General features: G+C 51.4%; 1 long non-coding RNA gene across 1 annotated transcript; it reads right to left on the minus strand.

The window, feature by feature from the left end:
* Positions 1 to 1,240: 1,240 nt before the first annotated feature.
* Positions 1,241 to 6,859, minus strand: LOC306656403. The gene is made up of 3 exons (XR_013762505.1): positions 6,727 to 6,859; positions 3,856 to 4,043; positions 1,241 to 1,314 (listed from the first exon to the last, which is right to left on the minus strand). It is a non-coding gene; the product is annotated as an uncharacterized lncRNA (long non-coding RNA).
* Between the last annotated feature and the right edge of the window lie 2,585 nt (positions 6,860 to 9,444).

The following is a 9,444-nucleotide window of genomic DNA, read 5'->3' on the forward strand; positions in this document are numbered from 1 at the left end:
GGGCAGGCTGTGGGATGTGCCACCTGCTGGCACGGACTGTGGAAGTGACATCTGCGGGGAGAGGTCCAGCGGGTGGTTTCTGAGGGCTGGTCAAGGTTTCCATTGTCGCTGCCGCTGCCTACACCTCTCTTGCCTCTCCCTCGTCCTCCTTGGGAGAATTCCTTCACGCCTGAGGTCAGAAGGGCACCTGGTTCCAAGAAACAGGGGGTGGGGAGGTTGGCACTATTTGTCTTCTTGCTGTTCGAGGCAATGTCGAGCTGTGACCTGCCCTTCTGTCCACGAAGCGGGGTAGCAGGCAGGGACACAAGAGGTAATGTCATGGGGCCAGTGGGTGTGGCAGTCGGCCTGTGGGGGATCCGGGTTGGCAGTTTGTTTCTGTGGATAGTAATTTTAGTTATTCTTTGCTGGATAAACACTCCCTGGACTCTGGCCCAGAAAGTCACCATAAAACCTGGTAGGGAGGACCAGCCCCTGGATACCCTCCTGGGCTGATTCACGAATGTAAATAATTGTAAGACAGTGTTCTGCCATACAGGGAGTAGTAGTGTGACCTTGGGAAACTCCCTTAACCTCTCTGTGCTTCCATATTCTCCCCTGTAAGATGAAGATAAAGCCTCCTCACAGAGTTGATGTGAAGATGACCTCAGTGAACAGTGATCCTAAGTGTCTGGAGCAGTTACGGGCACAGACACTGCAGTTTCAGGGCACAGATGGCACTGGCCAAGGCTGAGTAATGAAGTTGGGGACTGGGAGGAGAGCCATCATGGCTGGAATGGAGAGGGCAAATTAAGGCCAAAGACGTGGGTGGGCCACAGGAGTGGGTTTCTTTGGATCTTCCAGGTGGTCCATTGTGTAGCCACCTGTGCACCTCAGCCACACACACACAACTCCTGGTTGGGTCGCTCCCGTGGCCGGGGTTGCTCTGCCATGCTTACCTGGACAGAGATCCCTGAGGCCCCAATGCTGCTGTCTCCTCATGGTCTGAAGCTCAGCTGCAGCAGGGCCTTTACCCGGAAGGCTTCATGGAGTTTTGTCAGACAAGTTGGTGACTCTCAGCCTTGGTCTGGCCAAGCTCCTCCCTACTCACGCCTGCAACATGCTGCCTGCTCTCCATTTGTCCCCAACCTTCTCATTTTTTGCCCAAAGTCTTCCGAGATGGCTCCAGAGGCCAGGTGTGGTGGCACATGCCAGTAATCCCAGCAGCTCAGGAGGCTGAGGCAGGAGGATCACTAGTTGACTCCTCTGACTTGTCCTCTGCTGTCCCATCTCCACTCTGAGCCTGGGCCCTTGGATCCTTCCTTCTTGATGTGGGTCCTGCAGGGACAGGGGCAGAGCTGGGGGGAAGCCTGCACCCCTGTGAGCCTGCTTGTGCAGCCTTTCGCATCTCTACCCCAGGTGAAGCTTACCAGCAGGAAGTTAGAGGCAGGTGGGGACCACGTCACCTGATCCCAAGCCCGGCATTGCTGCAGTTACACATGTGACGCTTTGTTTCCATCCCCAAGCATTGACCACAGGTGCCTGTGGTCACAGTACTGTTGCCGACTACTGGGGCCTGACGATCAGGGGCAGCCAGCCACGGCGCCTGGGCAGATGCCAAAAGGGAGCATGCAGGGTGCTCCCAACTGATCCATCTCTGATTTATTCCCTTGCTTCCTGGCTAAGGCATTTTGATTTCAAACCCCATCTCTGCTGGGCCAATAGTCCATAAAAAGGGCAACAACCTTGACTGAAATAATCGTCCAGCTGGCTGCAACCAGCAGCCTCTGCAGGCCGATGCGCTTGTCTCGGATGGACAGGCGGGTTGGGTAGTAAGGGCTGGGTGGCCTCAGGACAGGGCTTCGCCATCTGGTTGCTGTCACCAGGGGTGGGGGTGCTGTCATTGAGCTGTGAGTCAGCATCTCTCTTGTCCTCTCTGCACTGGCTCAAGGGCCCAGGGTCACAGCCAAAGCTAACTGGGAAGCTGTGACCCCACCACTCGTCCCTGTGGCTTTCCCACCCACAAAGCGCCATGGGAAGCAGCATGCTCCCAGCACACGCACTCCCGTTAGCTTGGGCAGCCTGGCTCCGGGAGGGCCCATTCAGAGAGGTCTAACCAAGACCACTGCCACGTGCAAGCAGTCTTGTTGCATCCTGAACATGGTAAGCGGAGCAATAACTTGGGGTCATGAGAAGATTCCTGGTGGGCTTAAACCTTCTGTCCCAAACTCAGATGTCACTTCACTCCACGGCTTAGCTGTGGCCGGGTAACCGGGAGCACTGGGAGTGGCATCCTCTAAGACATACGGTCCCTCCTCTTTGCCCTGATTTCTGGAGCTGGCTACCGTATCAATGGGGGCAGGAGAGAGGGATGTGTCATGGGACCCTGGCTTCATGCTGGTCATTGGAGGCCTTCCCACTGCAGCCTGGCTGGCGCTAGGCTGGCGTGGTGGCCTTCATCCTCATGGACAGGGTATTGTTCTGAGGACTGTGACTCTTCATCACAGATCCTTCTATCACTGGAGTCCTCTCCAAAAGGGAGAGTCACCTCGTCTTCTGCCAAGCCTGTGGTTCCTGCATCCAGTCATGCGGGTGGGATGACCCTCACCTGACACTCTGCAGGTGGGATATGGGATCCTGAGGTCTTCTTCCATGCCTCGCCCAGACTGGCACAGAGCTGGGATGATAAAGGGGCTGCCCACATCCTGCCTCGGCCCTCACCCTCCGGTCAGTTCTCACCCAGCCACGGAAATTTCACCCATGGGTCTTCATCAGAAAATTCCAGAGGAGAAGATGGTGCCATGACTCTGCCCATGACCCCCTAAGGTGCCAGACAGCTCTCCTGATAGCCCCTCACTCTGCTCTGTACAAAGAGGAACCAGATGAGGACAAAAAGCCAGTGACTCCCTGGGACACCCCATCCTTTGGCCTCACTGGGTAAGGGGAGGGCAGACTTTTGCATTATACTAAGCTAACTTCCAAAGAACTTCTATGAACATTTTCTCTTTTGTTCTTTTTAATAACCTGGTGCTGTCATTAGTCCCCTGGGAGATTCACTAGCTCATTAGCTTATCTGAGCTTCCCTATCCCCATTCATAATGTTGGGGATTGCTACAGATGGATCCGGAATGTGCTCCAAAGGCCCATGTGTTAAAGGTTCAGTCCCCAGCTTGGTGCTATGAGAAGGTGGTAGAAATTTTAAGAGATGAGGCCTAGTAGGAGGTGTTTAGTTCAGTGAGGGTACACTCTTGAAAGAGGTAGTAAAGCCTGGTCTCTTTCTCTCTCGGTGTCTTTTACTTCCTGGCCATGAAGTGAGTGCTTTTGGCCCTGCTGTGCACGCCCACCATGATATGCTGCCCCGCCACAGAGCCAAGCAACAGCACCAATGGACTGCGTACTAGAAACTCTGAACCTGTGAGCCAAAATAGACCTATTCTCTTTATCAATTGATTATCTCAGGTTATTTGTTATAATGATGGAAACTGACTGACACAGGGATAACAGAGCATGCCTCACAGGGATGGCGAGAAAATAAAGTATATAGAACCTTCTGTGTACCCCAGAGGCACCACCTACTGCACCTGGGCAGTGCAGGCCTGGATGAGACGGAAGGTCCAAGCAGAAGAGCAGGAAGAGAGGTGGATGGCAGGAGCTTGGACTCCAGAATCAGGCAGATGTGGGCTCAGATCCCATTCTGTCACTTATTAGCTGTGTGACCTAAGTAAAAATCACTTAAGTCCTTTAATCATTCGTTTCCACTTTGGCAAAGTGGGCATAATAGCAACATTTACCTCAGACCTGTTCTTTCTCCAGTTTTATCCATGTCACTTCAAGCACACTGCCATAATCCAATTGTCCCCAACAAAACCTGGGCCTTACCTTTGCAATCTTCTCTTTCTCACACTCCATCAGGGTACTATCAATTCCAGACCAGTTGGCTTCAATGCAGGTGGGATTTACCCACATGAGGCTCCTTCCCAGAGATGTTGACTTCAGGGTGCAGCTTTGGGGGAGTTGGGATCAGTTCTTGTATTTCCCTTGGCTGGGTGGTAAAGAGTCCTGGTGACCTACACTGAAATGCCAGAAATTCCTTATAATTTGTTTTTTCTGAATCGAAGTTATTATGCATGAACCCTTTTTCAATTTTGTCCCCAGGAGGTCACCTCTGAACCCATAAGTACATGGGTGAGGGGAGCCCCTGCATCTTTGGAAAGGGCTGCACTCATCCCTGAAGGCCAGAGATGGAGGTCAGAGTGTGGTTGAAACAGGCAGTTGATTTCAAGGTGGAAGATTCTAGAGGGGCAGAGGTAAGCAATGACCACTGGAAGCCGTCTCCTGGGCTTTGGAGGAATATCTCATACTCAGACCATAATACACATATTCATTTACATTTTATTTATAGCTGTATTTATGCTGTCACAGCAAAGTCGAGTAGTTGTGACAGAGACCACATTGCCTGCAAGCCTAAAGTATTTATTATCTGGCTCATTAAAAAAGTTTGCCAACTCTGCTCTAAAGGATTAAAAACAGAATGTGATTCTACTCAAGTATGCAGAATTTTGAATATACTTTCATCAAAATGTCTGGATTATGGTAAATATAAGAATTAACAACATTTAAAAATATGTTTCTCAAAAGTATTTTGTCGTGAAAATATTTGTAATTATCTGGGACAATTGAAAGATAAAATATGATCATAATTAATGAATATCAAAATCTCAAATCAGAATCATTTAAACAATCCTGATATCTTTAAAGCTTATTTTTTGACTATTCAAGAAAATTGTTATTATATGTTTTATGAAACACTCTGTATCTAGCCTTTAATGTGGATCTAGTTGCCAGTAGAAAGAATTGGTATTATACTTCATTGTGTTTCTTTCTTACTTTCTTCCTTCCTCCTGTTTTTGTTCTGTGGTGCTGAAGATGGAATCCAGGGTCTCACAAATTCTAGGCACGCGCTCTACCACTGAGCTACACCCCAGCACATCACTGGTTTATTTCTAATGTAGAACTACATTAGAGAGTGAAAAGAATTATTTAATATTGCAAAATGTTTCTCAACTGCTCAGACCAAATATCACTTCCACATTTGTGTGAAATATGCTAGGTATCAGGTACCTTCAGAACCAAGAGTTGGAATAAGAGAAGGAAGAAAATGGGTGCTCAGTGCCACTAGGAAATGATACTTGTTGCTAAACATGTCCTTTAAAAATGGAGGACACTTGTGCTAAGAGGATGGAATAAGGGAAACCATTTATTTTCTCTCAGAGAGAAACTTCTGCCACTCACCTCCTCTGCACATTTGGAAGCAGTGTCTCCAAGCTCCGAAACCTCGGTGTGCTGGGATGTCTTTTGTGTCAAGGACTTTAACCAAGAGGTACTGAAATGGATTTCCCTGGGAAAGTTGTGGGAATGGATACTTACAGTTGTGATCTGCCAGCACAGATCACTGAACTCTGTGTGTTTTTATTTAGTATCAGGGATTGGACCCAGGGACACTCTTTCACTGAGTCACATCTCCAGTCCTTTTTTATATATATATATTTTATTTAGCAACAAGTTCTCACTGAGTTGCTGAGGCTGGCTTTGAATTCAAGATCTTCCTGTTTCAGCCTCCCAAGCTGTTGGAATTATAGGCGTGAGCCACTGGGCCTGGCTCCCTGTATGTTTTTTAATAACTCTGTGTGTGTGTGTATGTGTGTGTGTGTGTGTGTGTGTGTGTGTGTGTACCCGCGCGTGTGTGTGTATGTACGCGCACACACATTTGTGACAGGCATAGAGCCCAAGGCAGTGGCCCCTCTTGCTGGCTTTAAGGGTGCAGCCACCTGTATGCTGACTGCCCTGAGATCCACAGAAGTAGGTTGTCACAGCCACGAGGATCAAATGGGACTCAACGCTAGGAAATCACAGGTGGAAGGGAAGACAGAAACTTGACCTATGTTGGCCAATCATGTTCTCTCTGTCAGGAGTTTGGAGATTTGACTGTGGGACTGGGACTCAAGTCAACTTAATGACAGAACTCCACAAGGAAGGCAGTCAATTTCTACCTTTGAGGTCCTCAGAGCTGTCCTGGACCATCTTGGATTCTGACCCCCTGGCTGGACTTCTTCCCAATTCCTTCCTCTGATTCCACTAGGCCTCTCAGTGTCTTTCTGATTAACATATTTTCCTTTTGCTGGTTGAATCTCTGTTACTTGAAATCAAAGTCACTTTTACTAACACATCATGTAAGGGAACATCTGCTGGCCCAAATTATAAGGCAGGTCAGGCACAACCAGCCTGCAGACTGTCCTTGGTCTGAACCACTTCATGTGGTCTGATGAGGGCCTGACTCTGCCACCAACACTGTAAGAGATGGAGTCAGATAGATCTGGAATCACACCCCAACTCCATGGCTCACTCACTGAGTGTGACATTGGGTCAGTTACTGAACCTCAGTTTCTCCCTCTGTAAAATGACACCATCCCTCTGAGGAGTTAGGCATCCGGGCACTGTCACCTTATAGAGCATCTTGGTATGAATCAGAAAAGACTGCTCCTGTGGGCACAGTGAGTGGACCGCAGGTGGCCTGGCGTCCCACCACCTGCAGCTGGGCAATGCAGGGCATCGCGGTGTGTACTTGAAGGCGCCACAGCCCTGAGCATGTGAACCACCCTCAGGTAAAGTGCAGAGTCCGTGTGTAGTCATGTGGTTCCCTCTGCCTCCTCTTCCCACAGTCCAACCATGAAGGACACAGAACCCACTTACTGGCTGCAGGTGCTTGTGCAGGAGTACTGAAATGATAGCAGAGAGGAATGCCACACCATTGTCCCTGGAGGCTGGCTGGACTTCACACCACCCGGCCCGCCTTCCTCTGTGCTTTCTTGAGCCCGTGGGAGAAAAGGACGCTCATGGATTCTTTCAGTCCTTAATCCGTTCATCCGGTCAGCTTCAGGGGACACCTGTGTCCAGGCTGATCCTACAGGCTGGAGGGAAACCCAGATGTGCAGCTGCCTCTCAGCCCTCCTGGGAGGTGGACTCTGCCGGAGAAGGCAGGATGTCACTGTCACTGCAGTGGGCGCCTGCCCCCCTGCACCCCTCGCAGTCTACCAAGCCCTCTACCTTCTGTCTGCACAGCCTCACCCCAGCCCACAGGCAAGCAGGCTGGAGGGCGCTGGTGCCATCTGAGAGCTGAGGAAACTGAGGATCCTGGGACCCCAGGTGACTGCCACTGAATAATAATGATCTCTGAAGCTGCAATTTAGTTTTGGTGACTCCAGGACTCAGCTCCAAATCAGAAGGGGAGGAGGCCTTCCTCTGCTGAGGGCTCCCTGCTGTCCCCTGGCCAGGGGCCACATTTGCTGTGCCACAGGATCCTGTGCTTACATTCCCCCCGCCTCCCACTCCTGCATAGCTGGGCTGCCTCCCTGGGGCAGGCTCTGCCTCTCTTGGCACTGGAACAGGAAGAGCTGATCCTCATGATGGTTTTTGATCCCCGCCCCCCATGCTAAGGGAGCGTGTGTGTTTGGACATGACTGTCCGGAGAGATTTGGATGCATGTTCAGGCGAGATAGGAAGCCTCCCTTTCCTGTAGACTAAGCTCTGTCTTTTACCCAACTTTCCTGTGGCTCTGGATCAGTGTGTGTGTGTGTGTTGCTAGGGATCAAACTCAGGGCCTTGCGCACATGTCTGACAAGCATTCTACCACTGAACTACGTCCTCAGCCCATCTGGGCTGGTTTTTAATAAAGCTGTTCTTTCTTGTCTCCTGCTTGGTATCTGCTGCAGGTGCAGCTCTCTGGGAAGCCGCTGAAGTGGAGGTGAGCATGGGGAAGGTTTACCATGGAGAGCATCCATCAGGGGGACCCCCCACACCTGTGGAAAGGAAGGGAAGAGAAGGTAGGAGTGGGCAGGGGGAATGTCCAGCTGCCCAGCTGCAGTTTGACCTTGAGGGTCTGGAGGTATGTCCTCGGACTTGGCATCCTGGCACCGTCAATCGGTCATCGATGGATCCTCTTGATGGATGCCAGTCTCCAGCCTATGGAAAGGGGAAGCCTGGGAAAGCAGATGGCTAAAGGAACAAGTCATCCATTCCTGAAGTGGGACATGGGCAATGCGCACCAGTGGCCATCTTGCTTTCTGTCTTCTTGGTCCCTCTCTCCTGAGGACCACAGTGAAGGTGGAGTGATTGACCAACGGGATCCCCACATTTCTGGGCCCTCTAGCCAAACACCAGCACACACCGTCAGCCCTTCCCTAACTCCAGAGTTGGGGTGGGGGGTGAGCATCATTCTGAACCTTGAGTTTCCAAAGGGAAAGGGATTTTCAAAAGGTCTGGATAGTGGGGACAAATTAGGAAGAAGACAAGATTATTTAAGATAAAGGAGGTAGCCTGCAAGGTGGGCCGGGGTGAGCACGGTGGGTCCTGGGAGTCAATATGGGGACTTATAGGGTCCTTCCATCAGACAGAAAGCCCTGCCTGTCGGGGAGGCTTCCAGTGTCTGCTGTCCCCAGAGGGCATCCTGCAGACAGCAGGGAGCTCTGAGCAGGAAGGCCAAGCTCAAGAGCAGTGGCTGGGGAAGGTGAGGCTGCATTCCCTTTGGATGGGCTGGGGACACCCTCCTTGCTCCCTCTCCCCTCAGGGAGGCGCCCTGTTGCTGTTGTAAGAACGGGAGACAGGCTGTAGGGCCATGGACCTGGGTGGCAGCAGAGGGAGCAGGAGCCACCAGACTCCAGGGAGGGGGCCCAGCTGCATTTGGGCTGAACTGGCCCAGCCCCAGCGAACCTCAGAGGGCCTGGAGAGCCGAGGGCCTGGCTGCGGTGATCTGGGGCCAGCCCTTTGGAATTAGCACAGTTGATTTCTTCCAGCGCAGGTTTTTCCACAGCCACAGCGGAAAGAAGATTGAGGATGGCGGGGAGCGGCTGATTGCCTTTGGGGTCCCTCCGTGACTCAGAGTGCTTTCCAGCCCGTTGAACTCAGGCCATGCAGTGTGAAGGCTTCTCCTGCCACTCTGGCGGATGCATAATGAATGGGGAATTTAATCCATATGCTGATGATTCCTTTACACTGAACTCATCTCATGCTTTCCTTAAGAGCCCTTTGATGTCCAGCAGGACTAGCAGCCTTTTTATGAGGCATTTTATGCCGTCTCCCAGCGCTCCCCACCCACAACTGGCCGGTTCTGCTTAAGGAACGGAAGTAGTGTTTCTCGGAGTCTAAATGGACTAGACTTTGAAAGGTTCAAGGTCTGAATTCTAAACTCGTGGGGTTCCCTTGGACTCCAGCCTTGGCAGCCTTTTCTCTTGCAGCCAGGGCCCTTGTGCATAATTCAGCAGGCCTGGCTTTGCATGCATGGGCCGCAGACGGGACACCACAGAGCAGGGGGAATCAGGGCCTCAGGGCCTCACACTCCAGAACTTTCTCTGGATCCCCAAGTCGGGGTCTGGTCTTGGCATAGGTAGAGTGATGGAGGGAATCTGGGCCCTG

The sequence above is a fragment of the Sciurus vulgaris genome (assembly GCF_902686455.1).
Source record: "Sciurus vulgaris genome assembly, chromosome: 3".
Taxonomy (NCBI): Eukaryota; Metazoa; Chordata; class Mammalia; order Rodentia; family Sciuridae; genus Sciurus; species Sciurus vulgaris.